Genomic DNA, 22,447 nt, shown 5'->3' on the forward strand with positions numbered 1-22,447 from the left:
TGACACCAACGATGGGGCACTATTCCTCCCACTGACACCAATGATGGGGCACTATTCCTCCTACTGACACCAATGATGGGGCACTATTCCTCCCACTGACACCAATGATGGGGCACTATTCTTCCCACTGACACCAACGATGGGGCACTATTCCTCCCACTGACACCAACGATGGGGCATTATTCCTCCCACTGATACTAACGATGGGGCACTATTCCTCCCACTGACACCAACGATGGGGCACTATTCCTCCCACTGACACCAACGATGGGGCACTATTCCTCCCACTGACACCAACGATGGGGCACTATTCCTCCCACTGACACCAACGATGGGGCACTATTCCTCCCACTGACACCAACGATGGGGCACTATTCCTCCCACTGACACCAACGATGGGGCACTATTCCTCCCACTGACACCAACGATGGGGCACTATTTCTCCCACTGACACCAACGATGGGGCACTATTCCTCCCACTGACACCAATGATGGGGCACTATTCCTCCCACTGATACCAATGATGGGGCACTATTCCTCCCACTGACACCAATGATGGGGCACTATTCCTCCCACTGACACCAATGATGGGGCACTATTCCTCCCACTGACACCAATGATGGGGCACTATTCCTCCCACTGACACCAATGATGGGGCATTATTCCTCCCACTGATACTAATGATGGGGCACTATTCCTCCCACTGACACCAATGATGGGGCACTATTCCTCCCACTGACACCGATGATGTGGCACTATTCCTCCCACTGACACCGATGATGGGGCACTATTCCTCCCACTGACACCAATGATGGGGCACTATTCCTCCCACTGACACCAATGATGGGGCATTATTCCTCCCACTGACACCAACGATGGGGCACTATTCCTCCCACTGACACCAATGATGTGGCACTATTCCTCCCAGTGATACCAATGATGGGGCACTATTCCTCCCACTGACACCAATGATGGGGCACTATTCCTCCCACTGACACCAATTTTTTACATTGACTAGTAGGTGCCTCATTTCCCACCCTCGGCTTATACTCGAGTCAATAGTTTTTCCCAGTTTTTTGTGGTAAAATTAGGTACCTCGGCTTATATTCGGGTCGGCTTATACTCGAGTATATACGGTATGTTAAATCCTTATACTGCTAGCATTAGTAAATAGATAGAAAGGTATATTATATTTACTTGTTTTAAACTTTTTTAATACATTTCTATAGTTGCTTCCTGGTTTCTGGCCAGAGCCAAAACAATGTCATACATGGGCAGCACAATGGCTAAGAGGTTAGCACTTTTGCCTAGTAGCACTAGGGTTGCCTGTTCGACTCCCAGCCACGGCACTACCTGCCTGAAGTTTGCATGTTATCCCTGTGCCTGCGTGGGTTTCCTCCCACACAAGACATGCTGGTAGGCTAAACTAAAGCAAAAACAACCTGTGCCACAAGAACTATGTGAAAAATTTGAAAGTGAATGCTGCTGTACCTTGATAAAAATCAAAAAATCAGTGAAACAATAAAGCAGAGCAACACATGAAATAAATCAAAAATAATTATACACAAATCATAATAAATTCTGTGGCTATAAAATAAATGTTCAAAACCACCAAAATGAAAAAATGTTTTAAAAATTTGTGTCCAAATACAAAAAGTGATGAAACCAAAAACAAAGACAGTCCCATTTAAACATGCAAATAATGCTCCAAAAAATTTAGGGTAAGTGTAGGTAGGTTAATTGGCTCCTGTCTAAATTGGCCCTACCATGTGCATGGATGAATGTGAGTTAGGGATATAGACTGTACGCTCCTTGAGAGCAGGGACTGATGTGAATGTGTAATAAATATGTAAAGCCCTGCGTAAACTGTAACAAATTAAATAAATACATGTCAGCCTCAGATGAAGTAAAGCTATATAAGGGAGCAGATCACTAAGCCTGCGCAAATAAAGTATGGAGACATGGATGGGTTGGTGAGTTTGCTTTGAATATTAAAAATGAATTAAAAAGAGTTTTTGGTTTGTGGTGCTCAGATAGAGTTTAGTCCTGCTTTTAAAAAATAAATGAATTGTGCTTTGTGCAGTTCAGTCTGCAGTCCTAGTACCCGTTTTCAGCTGACAGCAGGCTGAAGCTGGTCCAGGCTAGGGAAAGATCCCGACCTTAAAGTCGGGATCCACCCCAGAGACTGGAGCGACACCTGGCTCAGCCCCTTTGCGAGCAACTGAGAGCCTGAGCCAGCAGCTCCCTTCCCCTCCATAGCCCAGTGCTCCAGTGAGAGTGGGGCAGAGCAGTGATGACTGACAGTCCCCCTCTCTGGTCTCTGTACCAACAATATTTCCGATTTGTAACTGAGCCAGTCCCACTCTCTGCTCAGAGTGTTTGTGAGCACTCAGCGATCAGCGGTCATGTGTTCGTTGAGTTCTCAACCTTAGAGCTCGCTGGGGACAGATGCAGCATTGGACTGATGCTGTATCCATCTAGGTAAATATATTTGGTGAACAGATATTATACCAACAATATTTCCGATTTGTAACTGAGCCAGTCCCACTCTCTGCTCAGAGTGTTTGTGAGCACTCAGCGATCAGCGGTCATGTGTTCGTTGAGTTCTCAACCTTAGAGCTCGCTGGGGACAGATGCAGCATTGGACTGATGCTGTATCCATCTAGGTAAATATATTTGGTGAACAGATATTATACCAACAATATTTCCGATTTGTAACTGAGCCAGTCCCACTCTCTGCTCAGAGTGGTTGTGAGCACTCAGCGATCAGCGGTCATGTGTTCGTTGAGTTCTCAACTTTAGAGCTGGCAGGGGACAGATGAAGCATAGGACTGATGCTGCATCCACCTAGGTAAATATAATTGGTGAACAGATATTGTACCAATAATATTTCCTATTTGTAACTGAGCCAGTCCCACTCTCTGCTCAGATTGGTTGTGAGCACTCAGCGATCAGCGGTCATATGTTCGTTGAGTTCTCAACCTTTGAGCTGGCAGGGGACAGATGAAGCATAGGACTGATGCTGTATCCATCTAGGTAAATATATTTGGTGAACAGATATTATACCAATATTTCCGATTTGTAACTGAGCCAGTCCCGCTCTCTGCTCAGAGTGGTTGTGAGCACTCAGCGATCAGCGGTCATATGTTCGTTGAGTTCTCAACCTTAGAGCTGGCAGGGGACAGATGAAGCACAGGACTGATGCTGTATCCATCTAGGTAAAGATAATTGGTGAACAAAAGCCCATACTTCTCTTTTAAAGTGAATACAGCTTCACATTAAATACTAAATTACGTGAACATAAACTTTAACTGAATAGCCTCTATTCTTTCAGTAAGTCAATCTCACTGCCTGCCAACTCCTGAGACTGAATACAATGACAAATAAAATAGCCCAGTATTGGGGAGAAATATAAGCAACCTCGGGGCTCTCTAATTTCACCCCTTTTTTGCACTTTCAGAAGTTAGAAGGCAGTTGACAAATGACCAATTGTATTTCAGAAGACTCCTGTCATGCAAGTTGAAATGTCAGCCTCAGATGAAGTAAAGCTAAATAAGGGAGCAGATGGGTAAGCCTGCACAAAATAAAGTATGGTGACATGGATGGGTTGGTGAGTTTGCTTTGAATATTAAAACTTAATTAAACAGAATTTTTGGTTTGTGGTGCTCAGATAGAGTTTAGCTCTGCTTTAAACAATTAAGCGAATTGTGCTTTGTAAATACTAGTGTCAATGGAAAGACTGCAACACCCAATCTGTTTCCAAGCTTTCATTAACACCTATTCTCAACCTTCTACTGAATGCCTATAAATTGTATTCAATTACATATGTTAGATGGAATAGACAATATATGTGACACTTGCTGCACCTTTAATCTCAAACTTTATTTAGTGTCTATTACATTCAAGTAATAGAACAACATGTTTTTCAACCATTAGCACAGTCAGCTAAAGCACAGTGTATTTAATACCCCTTTGTACCAAAACAAAGTGCTCAGGTTTCTACAAAAGAACACCACATTCAATTACAGTTATTTAATGCTGATGTCAGGGATTTTTATGCAATTTGTTTGCCAAATGTTTGTTTTTCTATGAATCAGACTCTACTCGGCAAAGATTAGTTTCTAGGAGACGCAAAATTGTGGGGAGAGAAACATCTGCTACTATGTATGTTCTAGGCTTGTGTCTTATACATTCCGATATCTAGGCAAGCTAAATGGCTATTCTGGCAGTATATGGTGCATGATGGTAAAGATGCTTTTTTGTAATGCAGGCCTAATCAATAAGATCACATTGTATTGTAGTATTAGCAATGGTGTTAGGCAAGCCATCAGAAATAAGCCTCCAGCAATTGACGACTAAAGACTAAGTGAATTGGGACAGTTGATTGTTATAGGTTATGCCTGACTGGGGAGTAATTGAATGGGCTGTATATCTTATGAGGAAATCTACAGTGAATTATGGGGAGAGACTCCCCCTCCTGTCATTGATGATTTGGTCGGCTACAAGTAGGAAATATTGTACCAACAATATTGCCTATTTGTAACTTAGCCAGTCATGAGTGACAGGGGGCTGGGCGTGAGTCCCATAATAAGTTGGGGATCCACTGATAAAAAAATATAACCAATTTGCTTCCATAATTATTATACGTGACTTATATGAAGCCAACACAGTGCTTTAAACCTTTTTTTGTACAAGTGGATTTTTATTGAATTTCATTAAAATTCAGTAAGGGACTCAAACCACCGTTACAAGCTGACATTTTGTGAGAACACTATACTAATGGTAAAACTCTTAATTATTATGAAAGACACACAGTAACCTTCCTTGGCCACACCTATGAAAATCTTCAATAATTGTACAGCCTTCCATATGGAAGACTTTAGCTTTACTTGAGTCTTCAGCCCAAGTATCAGGGGTCAGAGGTCTTACACTTATGTAAAAGCAACGGAATGTTTTTTTTCATTGACTTTGTAAGTGTCTTGGCATTTAAAAGGAGAAGTATAGCCAAAGTTCCTTTGGCTATACTTCTGTGGATCACAAGAGTGCAGTTCATTCTGCACTCTTTTGACCCATTTTCAGCTGACAGTGAGCTGAAGCCCGCTGTTGGCTGGTGTCAGTCAGCCAGTCCAGGCTGGGGAAAGATTCTGACTTTAAAATCAGAATCCACCCCAGAGTCTGAAGCGGCACCTGGCTCAGGGATATTCATGTTACAACCAAAAACGTAAATGTATTTTATTGCAATTTTATGTGATAGACCAACATAAAGTGGCACATAATTGTGAAATGGAACAAAAATGATAAATGGTTTTCAAACTTTTTTACAAATAAATATGTGAAAAGTGTGGCATGGATTTGTACTCAGCCCCCTGAGTCAATACTTTGTAGAACCACCTTTCACTGCAATTACAGCTGCAAGGGCAGCACAGTGGCTAAATGGTTAGCACTTCCGCCAGGCAGTACTAGTGTCGCTAGTTCAAATCGTAGCTACGGCACCTCCTGCCTGGAATTTGCATGTTCTCCCTGTGCCTGCGTAGGTTTTCTCCCGCACTCCAAAGACATGCTGGTAGGTTAATTGGATCTTGTCTAAATTGGCTCTAGTATATGTATGTATGAATGTGAGATAGGGACCTTAGATTGTACACCCCTTGAGGGTTAGGGACTGATGTGAATGTACAATATATATGTAAAGCTCTGCGTAAATTGACGGCGCTATACAAGTACCTGAAATAAATAAATAAATAATAAGTCTTTTTGGCTGTGTCTCTACCAGCTTTGCACATCTAGAGAGTGACATTTTTGCCCATTCTTCTTTGCAAAATAGCTCAAGCTCTGTCAGATTGGACGGAGAGCATCTGTGAACAGCAATTTTCAAGTCTTGCCACAGATTCTCAATTGGATTTAGGTCTGGACTGTGACTGGGCCATTCTAGCACAAGAATATGCTTTGAACTAAACCATTCCTTTGTAGCTCTGGCTGTATGTTTAGGCGGGGAACAGATGCATCCACCTAGGTAAGTATGATTAATAAAAAAATCCAATACTTCTCTTTTAAGTTACACAATATTTGAGGAAAAATATGACTGCTATCACCTCCAAGTATAGTGTGCTCTACAAATGATTATGATAAGTCTGTAGATATGTCTAGGTCTTTTAGGTTTATGTGATATCAAGGAATCTGTCACTGGAAACAAATCACAAGTGTCAGAATCACCAACAATCCCTTCACCTTGTCCTATGCTCCCTTATTGACAAGACCAGCTAGGTGTTGATCTGTCTCTGCTCCCTTACGAGTGATCCAGATTCTGAAGCATTCTGGCCAGCAAGGGGAAGAAATCCACTTGATAAAGCAAGCTGCACCGTGGTGGTTATGCCGCTGGCGAGGGGTTGTCATTGGTAGAGTGGCAGACTGAACAAAACTTAAAAAAAAAACAAATAAAATACAGATTCTTCCCAGATATACTTTTTAGTTTTGTTAAATTATCTTAATTTCAATTAATTGTTTGCTCCTTTATCTGCAGTGTTCTTCAATCAAAGCATTATACAAAAATAAGCAACGGTTTGGCACGCACCACTTCTCTTTTTTTAGTTTTTGATAGTTGTGATTTGTAAAAGCTACAACAAGCTGCTATCATGGCGTCATATCTTTATACCCAGATATCCCTTGTTTCTGATATCTACAGTACAAGCAGGGTGGTTTTCTTTCTCAGAGAATAGTTGCATAAAATCCCCCCTTCTGAGTCACGCCTTGTTTCCACCCCCTACCCACCTCCAAGCACCATCCCTTAGTTCCACCCCCTACCCACCTCCAAGCACCATCCCTTAGTTCCACCCCTTACCCACCTCCCAATACCGCTCAGTTTAGAGAATACAGAGCCAAATATCATTTTGTATGGAATTTGTTAATGATAACAAGAAAAGCAGTGAAATAGATCCTCTGCAGCCAGGAACAATAGCCCCCCCCCCCCCAGCAACAACAGAATCTCCCAGCAACAATGGACCCCCACAACAAAGTACCACCCCAGGAACAATAGTCCCTCAGCAGAAACAACAGATCTCCCTTCAGAAAGCAACAAAAGACCCCTCCATCAACAGTAGATCCCTTCCAGCAACAACTGCCCTCCCAACAATACACATCCCTTGCAACAATAGATCACCATGCAAAAACAGATCCCCTCCAGTGACAATAGGTCCCCCAGCAGCCAGCATTAATAGACCCTCCAGCACACCCCAGCACCCCTTGCTATTGTATGAATTCATAGCTGGATTTCTCCCAAGTTCCCACTGAAAAGAAAGCCCTGTCTAAAAGTACCTCATGGGCTAATTCACCCATGATTGCTTTCCTATAGTAAAATGGGTACATTTTACTCCAGAAAAAAAAATAAAGTACATGTATATTAAATGCTCAAAAAATACTGTGGGGTCTATTTACTAAAGGCAAAAAGACTTTTGTAAAGTGCAGCTGCTCCAGAGCTTAGTAAATGAGGTAAAGCTTCACTTTGCAAAGAATATCCAATCATGTGCAAGGAAAATAAAAAAACAGCATTTTTGCTTGCACCTAATTGGATGATGGAAGATATTCTGTTCATTTACTAAGCTCTAGAGCAACTGCACTTGCAGAGTACAACTGCACTTTGCAAAGTGCACAGTCTATTTGCCTTTAGTAAATCAACCCCACTATATCTATATACACATTTAAAAAATGTACATTACTACATACATATGAAAACTAGATAAATCCAATATTTTATAAATATATCACTTAAAACAAACATTTTGAATGCAATTTATGTTTCAAGTACTCAAATCTCCTGTGCTTACTAACCTTCTGTACAATGCTAGATTGTTAAATTATTGAAATGATGATACCGCAATGAATATGTTTAATACACTTATCTGATGTTCATTTTACGTGCGCACTTCCTCGTTATTGATTCAGAAGTGATTAACGTTTAACAGCAGTGCTCTGAGTCCCAGCTGATCAGGTTTCTGGTGACAAACGGCTGAATCCACATATTGACAATATTTACCAGCAATAAGCGATGATGAACTGGGAAGCAGATAGCTTTTCAGGCAGTCAATGGAAGAAGACAAGTCACATGAAACTACAGATACCACCACAAACCTAACAGATGTTGCAGGGGTCATCTGAGCAAAAACACAAGCATATGTGCAGGAAATGTGACACTATCATGGAATCAGTTGGTGTCTAAAATAATGGCACTTCCTTCTGGCTCTGTGGCAATATATGTATCAAATACACAACACATTCAATCTCAGCTTTATGTGCAGCAAAAAAGATGAAAAATAGGCGGTTTAGCCATATCTCAACTGCAAAATGAGAGGTTTGGAAAAGCAATTCTAGAAACAGGTCATCTTTTTTCTCCTATGCTGATTAAAGTATCATGTACATAGCACTGGACTAAAGATGAAAACAGTTGGAAGAATTTGCAGTGGATGGATCATGGCTGCCTGGCTTTGAGGCTCTCTCATCTTGCTCTCATGTAGATCTCATTATAGCTGATTGCTTACAGTGCCTTGAAAAAGTATTCATACCCCTTGAAATTTTCCACATTTTGTCATGTTACAACCAAAAATGTAAATGTATTTAATTGGGATTCTATATGATAGACCAACAGAAAGTGGCACATAATTGTGAAGTGGAAGGAAAATGATAAATGGTTTTCAAAATGTTTTACAAATAAATATGTGAAAAGTGTGATGTGCATTTGTATTCAGCCCCACTGAGTCAGTACATTGTATACCCACCTTTCCCGGCAAGTCTTTTTGGCTATATCTCTACCAGCTTTGCACATCTAGAGAGTGAAATGTTTGCCAATTCTTCTTTGCAAAATAGCTCAAGCTGTGTCAGATTGGATGGAGAGCGTCTGTGAACAGCAATTTTCAAGTCTTGCCACAGATTCTCAATTAGATTTAGGTCAGGACTTTGACTGGGCCATTCTAACACATGAATATACTTTGAACTAAACCATTCCATTGTAGCTCTGGCTGTATGTTTAGGGTCATTGTCCTGCTGGAAGGTGAACCTCTGCCACAGTCTCAAATCTTTTGCAGATTTTAACAGGTTTTCTTCTAAGATTGCCCTGTATTTGGCTTCATTCATCTTCCCATCAACTCTGACCAGCTTTACTGTCCCTGCTGAAGAAAAGCATCCCCACAACATGATGCTGCCACCACCATGTGGGGGTGGTGTGTTCAGGGTGATGTGTAGTTTTTTTTACCACACACAGCATTTTGTTTTTAGGTCAAAAAGTAAATTTTTGGTCTCATCTGTACAGAGCACCTTCTTACACGTTTGCTGTGTCCCCCACATGGATTCTCGCAAACTGCAAACATGACTTCTTATGGCTTTCTTTCAACAATGGCTTTCTTCTTGCCACTCTTCCATAAAGGCCAGATTTGTGGAGTGCACGACTAATAGTTGTCCTGTGGACAAATTCTCCCACCTGAGCTGTGGATCTCTGCAGCTCCTCCAGAGTTACCATGGGCCTCTTGGCTGCTTTTCTGATTAATGCTCACCTTGCCTGGCCTGTCAGTTTAGGTGGACGGTCATGTCTTGGTAGGTTTGCAGTTGTGCCATATTCTTTCCATTTTCGGATGATGGATTGAACAGTGCTCCGTGAGATGTTCAAAGCTTGGTATATTTTTTTTATAACCCTGCTTTAAACTTCACAACATTATCTCTTACCTGTCTGGTGTGTTCCTTGACCTTCATAATGCTGTTTGTTCACTAATGTTATCTAACAAACCTCTGAGATTAAATTACACACTGGTGGTCTCTATTTACTAGTTAGGTGACTTCTGAAGGCAATTGGTTCCACTAGATTTTGGTAAGGGGTATAAGAGTAAAGGGGGCTGAATACAAATACATGCCACACTTTTCAGATATTTATTTGTTAAAAATTGTGAAAATCATTTATCATTTTCCTTCCACTTCACAATTATGTGCCACTTTGTGTTGGCCTATCACATAAAATCCCAATAAAATACATTTACGTTTTTTGGTTGTCAAGGGGTATGAATATTTTTCAAGGCACTGTATGTATAAACAAACAACACCATAGACAGGAGGGAGGTAGGTAAGTGAAGCTGGCATGGGCCAAGGCACAATGCACAGATTCATTTTAAACTAAAGCTTTTATCTTTTTTTTATTACATATATACAATTTTTGATTTGGCAATAAACATTTAATACATGACAGTGGATTTCCAGAGCACCATGGGTAATCTTAAAAGAGGCAGGGATGCATGATTTATATTGCCTGATGCCCGGGACATGCCGTTCCAGGAGCCGGGCAGGTGGGATAGCAAACACCCAAAAAACGAGTGGGAGCAGGGGACTGGTGCAGCGAGTGGGAGCAGAGGACTGGTATGTGGTAGTTAGCAGAGTATACTGGGCCGTCACTGGGGGTGCTGTCGGGGATGCAGGAAGAGTGCCTTGAGCAGAGGAATGATGTTGCAAGCCGACTGAGGCTGGGTGCAACAAGTCTGACCATGTCTGCAGTATGGGTTGAACAAAGCTCCGCTTACACAAAGCCTGTCTGGTCAAAGACTGCACTGCGTTTATACAGTCTCTTAGTACCTGTTGTGAACATGCAGAATAACGCTCCAGAAAGTAATCCACATCATCCTCCAGTAACCATACCAGGGACTCTACCTGGTCGGCACTAAATGGCAGCAAAAATTCATCATGAATCAATGGTTGCACCTCAGAGAATTCTGTGCCCTGATCTACTAGGCAATGAACGATCCTTATGCACTCTAGTAGTTGATCCTGGGTATACTCCTTCAGAGTATGATAAGCATAATCCCTGTCATCAAACACTAGCAGAGACAAATACACCACCTCATCAAGATTCATCCTTCCCAGCAACAATAAGCCAAGATGGCTTCCCTGTGCAGCCACTTCTGGTCAGGAATGGCCTTGGTGTTCTGTTAGGGATCCGGGTATGACCACAAATGTGTGGACTGACACAGGTAAGTAGCAGGCTTCAAGAACACAGGCGTAGTCAGGCTGGAGAGGTGGAATGGTCAGGCAGGCCGTAAGGTACTGTCAGGTGCCACCTGGCAGTGTCTCTAGCAGCCCACAACACGGATTTCCCCAGGGCGCAAGGTCTAAGTACCAGCCTGCTATTCACCAGGGCCCCTGATGGTGGGGATGGACTTGGTGCAGGCTAGAACCAGGTCGCGACCCCTGAGTGCGTCCGGCTGTGGTAGAGAGTACCGGCAGGGGAGTGCAGGAACTGAGTCTGATGGGAAGAGGCAGGCAGACTTACCAAAGGTGATCCGTGCGGGATGGATGGGTCGTCGGGTGAAGTAAGCCAGGTCGGTATCGTGAAGGCAGCGTGGTACAGGAGGAGCAAACAGAGAATGGTCGGGGTCACAAGCCAGGTTCAGCAGGTAGCGGGCAGCGCGGTACCGAGGATCAGGCAGAAGGATGGTCAGGCAAGCCAGGGGTTCAACAGGAGATGGTCAGAAGAGGTCAGGATCAAAGCAGGGTCAGCAACAAGGCAGGAACACAGGATACCAGGTACAGGGGCTCATGGGAAACATACACCAAGGCCCAGATCACAGGCCTGGTCATTCCTTATATGCACCTCCTGCAATCAGCCTCAGGTGTTTTGGCTGATTGCAGGAATGAGCCTCTGGTTGCTGAGTGCACCCGCTGGCCAGCCCTGGTACTGCAACCCACAAGGCAGGTGAGTCCCCCCACTATTGGCGAGTCCATTCCTGACACCTATAGGCCGGGTATGGGTCAATATAGAAGGGCCAACTTGGCATATTTGCCCACCATCACACAGAACAGGATCTGGAGTAGGCCAAACACCCTAGACCAGAACCCTACAAATCGCGGACACGACCACCAATACATCTACTCATTGGCCACAGTTTTGAAAGCATCTCTCACTACACCTGGGGTAGGCGTGGGCAACCCCAGGAAGGACCCAGTACCACCTCAGGAGGATCTTATACACAGCCTCAAACGTATTTGTGTTGAAAGAACATTTGGCGATTGTTATCCAGGCCTTACTCCAGTCCACCAAATCTATAAAAATTTGAAGATCCTGATCTCAGAGAGATATAGGAAAGGGATTCTGATGGCGGTCTTGCGAAATGGGCAAGTGGATGTATTATGGAGAGCAGACATCCACTGTTTCAAATGGAGGAGCAAAACAATGTTCCTTTGCCGGGGCTTTATGTGTCTTTAGGAGGGCCTCCCAGGTCAGAAAAGAGCAGGAAGAGGAAAAACATGTACCCTCATAAAGCCATGAGAGGCCCAGCAACAGGTATGAATTTTTAAACACAATAACAAAGGGGCACTGGATTCAGATTTTCTAAGTGTCACTGAAATTGCCACTGGGCACACTGGCATCACTCCACAACACCCTCAGGAACAGGGAAAGTACCCAGAGTTGAGAATCCACATACATTTACTAAAATACAATGAAAGAGCCAAAAAACATTATACCCTTGTGCTCCTGCATTATCACTGCTGTTTCAAAAAACAATATGCAGACATGATCCACTGTACTCATTAACAGGAAAACTGTTAAAAAATACCATGCATTGCTACAGTGCATGAAGACAGGAAGTGGCTATAAACAGACTGCATAAGATCAGCAGGATTGATATGCAACAAAGGATGAATAAAGGTGACAGCAAAATTTCATGCTAAAAAATAATATACAATGCTTTGTGAAGTAAAATCATTAGTCGGGGTTTACATCTGCTTTAATAATTAAAAGGAATGAAATTCTGCACCCATACAAACATTCTGGAGACAATAACAGTACACAGTAGCTCCCCATGGGAACACACATTTGATACTTTCTCCCTGGACACCACAGATGCATAAAAAGTCAGCAAATGTAGAACAGAACAATATGAATAATGTATACCATTTTAAAAGTCTACTTTACAGGCCTACATTGTGACATGTTATTGGTCAGAAAAACTACGCTACATTTTAAGATAAGATCTGCTTAATAAACTAGAAAGATATAATGTCAAAGTTTGACTTTTTTTTCTACATTAAAGAATAACAGTGACAGATGTGTAGAGAACTTCATGTACTTAAGATAACTGCATGCTCCGGGAGAGGCAATATAAGTGCTTTATAAAGGTGGCAGGTGCATGATAAACGTATGTGGCAATCTATTCTATCAGTTCAGCTCAACTATATATATACAAATTAACTATCTGCAGCACACTTTCCAGTGTATGTGGATGGCGATTGCATTCTCTGGAGTACTGAACAGGCTTCAGATTGTTAGATGCAGTACAGTAATAAAGAATTGATACACGTTAAAGTAGTTTTAAAACCCAAAAGCAAACATTTATTATATTGCAGCTTACCAATTCTTAGATGTGATGGCTGCAATAGTTTACCTTTTTTTAGGAGTGGTTCACATCACACCCGCATCTGAATTGCACAGGAATGCGCTGTGCGTTCCTGTGCAATTCAAATGCGGTTATGTGCAGCCCTTTCATTTTGACTTTTTAAAATGCACTGCATGCGGATTGTATGGTGCAAAAGTACCAAGGTATTGGCATGCATTGACACCAGATCGTAAATGTAGTGTGTTTTATATACGGTTTGATCGCACAGGAATGCACAGCGTGTTCCTGTGTGATTCAGATGTGGGTATGGTGTGAACCGGAACTTAGGCTCCCTTTCATCTGTTTTCATCTGGTGCCAGCCAGTAAATCTGTTGTTTTTGAAAAGCACAAACTCTCCAGCAGAATGTATCAGTTTACATGAATGAGACAAACCATTTAACACTGGCAGGAGTGATTAAAATTATCAGCCTTTATTTATCAATGCAAAACCTTTAGCCCAAATGTAAAAAAAAATGTTTGGTCTAACTGATCCAAGGGGAAGACTTTCTGCTGCCACTCCATTACATATCACCATTGCATCTAGTAAGTGAGCTTAAAGCTGAGTTTTAGTGAAAATAAAAAAAAAACGTCAGCAGCTACAAAAATTGTAGCTGCTGACTTTTAAAAAATGAACACTTACCTGTCCCTTGATCCCACAGTGCCACCCCCCGCAGCCATGTGTTGCCGGTGCCGGCATCTTCAGTGTGGGCACCCGGCTGTGACAGCTTGTGGCTTCGTAGCCGGGTGCACAGTGCACATGCGCAAGTAGCTCTGCGCTTTCTGAATGGTCCCAGAAGACTATGGGGAAGGGGGATTTTAACTTCCATTCCGATCGCCTAGGCGATCACAGTAAAAGTGGGAGTACCTGTCAATTTCGGGTACCCGCTCCCTAAAGGTGCCAATCCTTAACGCTGAGCTTCCGTATTTGGGTGGAGCTCCGCTTTAAGGGGAAAAAGGGACTCTCTTGATGGGGATGGAGGAGGACTGTACTAGAGGTTGAGGCCTGTAGTGATGGGGAGGGGGGGGGGGTCTGTACTGGTGGGGAGGTTGAGGGTCTGTACTGGTAGGGAGGTGAGGGGTCTGTACAGGGAGGAGGGTCTACACTGGTAAGGAGGGAGGTAGGTCTGATCTGGAGAGGTGGTCTGTACTGGTGGGCAAGGAGAAGCTCTGGGTGAGGGGCCTGTAATGGAGGGTGATCAGTACTGAGAAAGGACTGGAAAGAGGGTATGTGCTGTAGGAGGGGGGTATCTGTTCTAGGGGGTTTATGCTGACAAGGGGCTGGGAGGGGAATTGTGCTGGGAAGGGTTTAGGCCTGTGGAAGGAGATCTGTACTGGAAGAGGATAGGGAAAGATAAGGACTTGAGGGGGCATGTACTGGGAGGAGAGGGTGATTTTTGAACACGCTCCCTTCCTATGTACTTCTGACAGCTGCACTCTCTGGGTTAGGCACTCCTGAACACACGGGCATACGCATTTTTTCTGAACAGAATGTAGGTGCTTGCTGGCAGAGCAAGCAGAAGTAAAAATACATCCCTGAAGAACCCACCTTTATATGCACACAGTGTTTGGACACATACAGTTCATCTAATGGTTTATGCATGTACACATTTACACATAAAGTCTAAGGGCTTATTAAGATGGAAGTTGAGTCTCAGCACCCATCTGATTGAGCCCTAAGAATCTGTCTGTTGATCCTCTGCTGAGCAGATCAGAGCGGGCAGATGACAAGTCCATATCCTCTCAGTTTATGCAGAGCAGACATGGACAGAGCCTGCTCTGCACTGTGGGTGGCCAGGTGTAAATGGACTAGCTGTCCGTTTACACCTGACTGACTTCCAATCAGATCTGCCTTCACGAGAGAGAATGGAACTCCTTCCTGTTTACTCTTTCTGGATCAGAGATAGGCAGAAGTAAACAGACATAAGTCTATTTACACCTGCCGGTCCATAGAGATGAATGGACTGTTCAATCAGGTCCACCTGAAAACTCAACAAACGGACCTGATCGGAATAGTTGTGTGAAAAGGAGCCTAAAAGTTAACAAAATAAGAGCATTCCATTGTTTCCATACATTTTAAGCAAAAATATTTAATTTTCTATCTGACACAGAGCGCCGGTTTACCTGAACGCAGCCAAAACGCAATTATATGTGCATCATATGTATGTTTGGGTGCCATAATGCAGAGCAATATACTACCATTACTTTCAACTTCCTGCATACTATTCCATTACAAGGCGCTGCTGTATAAAATGACAGATGTCTTAGTTTACGTATCCAAAACAGACTAAGAGTATCTATTTCAATCACATCTGTTCGCAGAGAGCCCTGGCAGAAGAGGATATACACTCAGAATTAATTATGTTTCAGGATCTTTCTGTCTTTGTTATGGTATTTTAAAGCATGCTACCCTGATGTGCATGACTGGCAAAATCGGCATCTTAAATTAAATCATAGAAAATGGTGTTTTGGAATACACAAAAAGAAGGCTGGGAGGTTTTACTTCATTACGTTGATTTCAGTATGAAAACAAAGATTCATTAGCTGTATAAGTGCTCGATACAATGCAATTAGTAATGGAGTCAGTTTCCTCATACTACCAATAATAGTGGCATAGTCCATTAACCTATTAAGGATTACTGTAGTCAGTGTGTGATAAAAGTACGTCATCATAAGCATCAAGCCTGAATCTTTACAAATGTCTAGCATGAGGCATCATGTACCCCCCACACCTCAGCATTCTAGTTTCTAGTTCACAACTGACCCTCTGATTAAAGTGGTTTTCCGGAGTAGATGGGCCCCTTTTGTGAATTAAAATAAATATATTAAGATATCCTAATCTATATAAACTACACCCTAAAGCATAAAGGTCTACCTTTCACCCTTGAAAGTATAATAGTCTGAAATTCACCCTAAAATGCTCAGAACATTCTCCAATAAAATCTGAAAGTCCGTACAGTTCCAACCCCAAAAAAGTCAAATTATTCACCAGTGTCCATAAATCAAGTCATTCAAAATTCTGATTCCAAAAAAAGGGAAAACTCCAAAATCTTTGCTGTTGAGCCCTCCAAGTTGGCTCCAAAGGAAAACGTGAACCTTAAAGTAAGAAAAAACTTAGATAGCGCATTACCTTTATTAAATCAATCCTAAAAATAATAAAACAAAAATGCATTGTATATAAATATAAAGTGCAGCGCTATAGATGTGACCAAAATTATAAAAAGGGGTATGAATATGAATGAATAAAAAATGAATCAAAATATAAGAAAAAATAAAGTCCCAATGTAGAAAAGTCCCAGTAAAGGTGACTTCAGGCGGCCGTGCACACTGACCAGAGGTGCATGCAATGTGGCAGAGATGGAATTCAGGACGTAGTCATCATGGAAAAAGGGGGGTAGATGTAATCCCTGGATCAATGAAAATCCTCAGACCAAAGCAGCACAGGATCCACTAGACAGCAAGGAAGAAATCACAGCTCCACCAGAGAAAACCACCACTCCACTGCACATCAACGGTATCTAGGAGGAGATACTCCCCACAAGGAATCAAGAGAAATGCCCATGGTGAGGTACAGTAAAATTGATTTAATGGTATAAAACAGGATGCATCCAATACAATGGCAATACAATGAGTTAGCACACGGCTAGCAAAACATGAAGGCTAGCAACAAAGCAAACAGGACTAACCGTCCTGTCAGATGTAGTGGCCGCCGGAGCTCCACAATGCTCCGACGGCGTGGCGTCAAGGCGAGCGCAGGTTCCTCCTTACGCGTTACGTGCCAAGCACATCCTCAGAGAAAAGAACCGGTGTACGCCGTGATGTGCAAGTCGGAGCTAAATAGATCAAAAGGCGCATGCGCGATAGCCAGGCGCCATTTTGTCGTAGCTCCAAAGGTCTGCATGTCCGTCAAAGACTACCAGAGGGACAGCAGACAATACAGCAATTAAAAACAGGTGTACAATTTCTATTGAAGAAGGTCATACATGAAAGAAGAATGGCGGCGAATAAGAGGAAAAGTAACTATAAACATGGGCAATATCATGATTATTTAAAAACAAGCCAGATCACAAGGCACATGCGTCATAGCAAAGTGCCATTTTGTCACAGCTCCAAAAAACAGAGGACAAAGTCTGCATGCTCATACTAGATTAACAGGAGAGCAAACGACCATACCTCAAATATGATTTAAGCAAAAAATCTCTATACCTAAAAGTAAGGTCATTCATAATAAAGAATGATGGCTTGAAATTAACTATAATATAAATAACCATGACATGGACCAATAAAAACATATAACGCAGCAATGATAGTCACGTGATAATAATAAAACATAAAAAATGTATTAAAAAAGAATTTCAAGAAATAAAGTACATAAAAATTAACCACTGTTAATTCAGCTATTGTCTATAAAACAATTTACGTCAAGTTCGACGTTAAGGCCCCGTGAGTATAAAGTATCCAGTTGACAAATGTACCTAGTTTCTAACTGTGAAACAGCCCGGATTTTATAAGTGCCTCTCCAATGTGGAACAATAGTATCAATTCCAATGAATCTCAAAAGAGAAGGATCTCTCCCATGATGGCGTCTGAAATGTAATGAGAGAGAATGATCTTTGAAGCCCTTTCTAATATTATTTATATGCTCCCTAAGCCGATCACGTAACCTTCTCGTGGTGCGGCCTACATACTGCTTGGAGCAGGGACATTCGAGTAAATAGACTACATGCTTGCTATTACAACATATAAACTTATCTATATTATATGTGTTGTTATTGGAACTGGAACGGAAAGTAGTAATTTTCCTTTTCCTATTACCGTCTACTTTGCAAGCTATGCATTTGTTGCACGGGTAAAAACCTTAATACATTTTTTATGTTTTATTATTATCACGTGACTATCATTGCTGCGTTATATGTTTTTATTGGTCCATGTCATGGTTATTTATATTATAGTTAATTTCAAGCCATCATTCTTTATTATGAATGACCTTACTTTTAGGTATAGAGATTTTTTGCTTAAATCATATTTGAGGTATGGTCGTTTGCTCTCCTGTTAATCTAGTATGAGCATGCAGACTTTGTCCTCTGTTTTTTGGAGCTGTGACAAAATGGCACTTTGCTATGACGCATGTGCCTTGTGATCTGGCTTGTTTTTAAATAATCATGATATTGCCCATGTTTATAGTTACTTTTCCTCTTATTCGCCGCCATTCTTCTTTCATGTATGACCTTCTTCAATAGAAATTGTACACCTGTTTTTAATTGCTGTATTGTCTGCTGTCCCTCTGGTAGTCTTTGACGGACATGCAGACCTTTGGAGCTACGACAAAATGGCGCCTGGCTATCGCGCATGCGCCTTTTGATCTATTTAGCTCCGACTTGCACGTCACGGCGTACACCGGTTCTTTTCTCTGAGGATGTGCTTGGCACGTAATGCGTAAGGAGGAACCTGCGCTCGCCTTGACGCCACGCCGTCGGAGCATTGTGGAGCTCCGGCGGCCACTACATCTGACAGGACGGTTAGTCCTGTTTGCTTTGTTGCTAGCCTTCATGTTTTGCTAGCCGTGTGCTAACTCATTGTATTGCCATTGTATTGGATGCATCCTGTTTTATACCATTAAATCAATTTTACTGTACCTCACCATGGGCATTTCTCTTGATTCCTTGTGGGGAGTATCTCCTCCTAGATACCGTTGATGTGCAGTGGAGGAGTGGTGGTTTTCTCTGGTGGAGCTGTGATTTCTTCCTTGCTGTCTAGTGGATCCTGTGCTGCTTTGGTCTGAGGATTTTCATTGATCCAGGGATTACATCTACCCCCCTTTTTCCATGATGACTACGTCCTGAATTCCATCTCTGCCACATTGCATGCACCTCTGGTCAGTGTGCACGGCCGCCTGAAGTCACCTTTACTGGGACTTTTCTACATTGGGACTTTATTTTTTCTTATATTTTGATTCATTTTTTATTCATTCATATTCATACCCCTTTTTATAATTTTTGTCACATCTATAGCGCTGCACTTTATATTTATATTCATGTGAGGAATTTTTTGGTTGTCCTGTGTGTTTCAGCTGCTTGTCCATTTTAAAAGCGCTCACTTTTTTGTTTTCTAAAAATGCATTGTACACTTCAAATAAAACGTGATCACATATGTGATAGTGTGTAACAACCTTGATCATGAATCACTCTGTGAGTTAAAATAATAATCCAAGTGACAATATGGTGTGTACTTTATTATTATTATACAGGATTTATACAGCGCCAACAGTTCAATACAAGAGGGATAGGAGGGCTCTGCTCCTTGGAGCTTACAATCTAGGACTAACACTTCTACAGTGTAAGGAATAAATACCTTACCAAATCGCTATAAAATCACGCTAGTAATCCAGCAGGGGATATATTCATAAAGCTCCAAAGACGCCTTCACAGCCTGAGTAATAATCCCATAGATGTCATCAGAGCCTCATAGATACTCGCATAGATGTCATCATGGCCTCAATAGGAGTACTCCATAGTACCCTTAGTACCCATGCTCCACAGATGTATGTATAAATATATGAAAAGGATATAGTGTAATTCCGCTTTAAAACACCACAATATACTTTATTATTGCTCTTGCATGAATCATAATATAAAACGCCTTATTCCCATGACTCCAAACCTCAGAGCAGCTTCCAGGAGTGTTTGGTGTAATTTTTCCACTTCTCAAGATGACCTTTTGTGAATTAACATTAAGACCTTTCACCCTTAAAGGAAACCTATCAGAAGTGCAGCGCTAATGTCCTCGCTTCGGAAGGACATATACTAAAACTGGAACGATACAGAGAAGATTAGCATGGCTCCTGCGCAAGGATGACACGCAAATTCGTGAAGCGTTCCATAAAAAAAAAAAAAGAAGTGTAGCGCTAATTTTACTGTTAAAAACCTCAATGTGAAAAATAAATTAAATCAAAATAAATCTCTCAGTAAGCAAACTTCAATGTGAAAAATTAAACCAAATTTCATGCATAAAGTCTTTCCTTGAATTCCCCCTGAGGAAGTCACGTGACTTTGTGACAAAACACAAAGGGGTGGGGCTAACTGGATGACATCATCACATTCAAGAAGTACAGGAAAAATCTATGCATTGGAACTGCTATTGCTTTTACAGGAGTGTTTTAACAATACACAAGCAATTGTATCATTGTGCAAGTGAGCACATAAGCGTAATTTGCTATTCTTGTATGTTGGAGTGAGTGAATAAAATATCTCAAGATAAAGCACCATTTTGTGAAGGTGGAGAGGAGTGAGACAGCTGGAAAAAATCACCTTAACTGCTTGCAGACTGTAGGGTGCCATATGACGTCTTTGGTTGGCAGGGTGTTGGTTATACAGGGATGTTGCCTGCAGCTACAGGCATCACACCGATATTAAAAAAATTTTTCAGCAGTTGCCTTTAAAGCAGAAGTGATTTGGGTGGATAAACAGCCACTCGATCACTTCTACAGATGGCGGAATGTTGTTCCCCTCCCGCCATCTCTCATGGGCTCTCCCATTCGATCGCAGAGCCCAGGAGCGCTCCAACTGTTATCGATGGCTGGACAGAACAGAGAGAGAGAGGAAAATAAGTTGTTCCCCCCTCTCTGTGACCCCCAGGAACCCGAAGTGACAAGATTTCATCACTTCTGCCTCTTTGTTTACCTGGCCAGGAAAGCTGCCGATCAGATCGATCTGTGTCTGATCAGCTGCACTGGAGGCCAGAGGAGAGATTTGGGGTCTGATAGACCCTAGATCTCTCCATAAAGAGGACCTGTCATGGCACATGTTGTCACAAGGAATGTTGTTCATCCCTTATGATATCAATAAAGTTATTTTAAAAACTTAAAGAAATAGTGTTAAAAATAGCTTAAGATAAAATAATAAAAATGAAAAAAAAAATTAAAGCACCCCGTCCCTTGTGCTTATACGCAAATGTAAATGCATATGTACACCATATTGCCAAAAGTATTGGGATGCCTGCCTTTACACGCACATGAACTTAAATGGCATCCCAGTCTTAGTCCATAGGGTTTAATATTGAGTTGGCCCACCCTTTGCAGCTATACCAGCTTCAACTCTTCCGGGAAGGCTGTCCACAAGGTTTAGGAGTGTGTCTATGGGAATGTTTGACCATTCTTCCAGAAGTGCATTTGTTAGGTCAGGCACTGATGTCGGACGAGAAGGCCTGGCTCGCAGTCTCTGCTCTAATTCATCCCAAATGTGCTCTATGGGGTTGAGGTCAGGACTCTGTGCAGGCCAGTCAAGTTCCTCCACCCCAAACTCACTCATCCATGTCTTTATGGACCTTGCTTTGTGAACTGGTGTGCAGTCATGTTGGACCAGGAAGGGGCCATCCCAAAACTGTTCCCACAAAGTTGGGAGCATGAAACTGTCCAAAATATCTTGGTATGCTAACACCTTAAGAGTTCCCTTCACTGGAACTAAGGGTCCAAGCTCTTCCTCTGAAAAACAACCCCACACTGTAATCCCCCCTCCACCAAACTTTACACTTGGCACAATGCAGTTAGGCAAGTACCGTTCTCCTGGCAACCGCCAACCCCAGACACGTCCATCAGATTGCCAGACAGAGAAGCATGAGTCTTCACTCCAGAGAACACGTCTCCACTGCACTTGAGTCCAGTGGTGGCGTGCTTTACACCATTGCATCCAACGCTTTGCATTGCACTTGGTGATGTAAGGCTTGTATGCAGCTGCTCGGCCATGGAAACTCATTCCATGAAACTCTCTATGCACTGTTGTTGTGCTAATCTGAAGGCATATGAAGTTTGAAGGTCTTTAGCTATTGACTCTGCAGACAGTTGGGGGTTTATTTACTAAAGCTGGAGAGTCCAAAATCAGACTCCCTTCTGCCTAGAAACCAATCAGCTTCTAACCTCAGCTTGTTCAATGAAGCTTTGGCAATGAAACCTGGAAGCTGATTGGTTTCTATGCAGAAGGGAGTCTGATTTTGGACTCTCCAGCTTTAGTAAATAAACCCCTTGGCGACGTCTGTGCATTGTGCGCTTCAGTATGCGC

The 22,447-nt window shown here is 42.3% G+C and overlaps 1 protein-coding gene and 1 non-coding gene across 2 annotated transcripts in view; one reads left to right on the top strand and one right to left on the bottom strand.

Moving 5' to 3' along the window:
- CERKL (CERK like autophagy regulator) overlaps window positions 1-22,447 on the bottom strand; it is a 184,085-nt gene that overhangs the window by 135,478 nt on the left and 26,160 nt on the right. The window lies entirely within an intron of this gene.
- LOC149459625 (U6 spliceosomal RNA) lies at window positions 20,174-20,280 on the top strand. The gene has a single exon (XR_016313250.1). It is a non-coding gene; the product is annotated as a U6 spliceosomal RNA (small nuclear RNA).

Source organism: Staurois parvus, unplaced genomic scaffold, assembly GCF_062004578.1.
Source record: "Staurois parvus isolate SC_StPar_1 unplaced genomic scaffold, SC_StPar_1.0 ptg000251l, whole genome shotgun sequence".
Classification (NCBI taxonomy): domain Eukaryota; kingdom Metazoa; phylum Chordata; class Amphibia; order Anura; family Ranidae; genus Staurois; species Staurois parvus.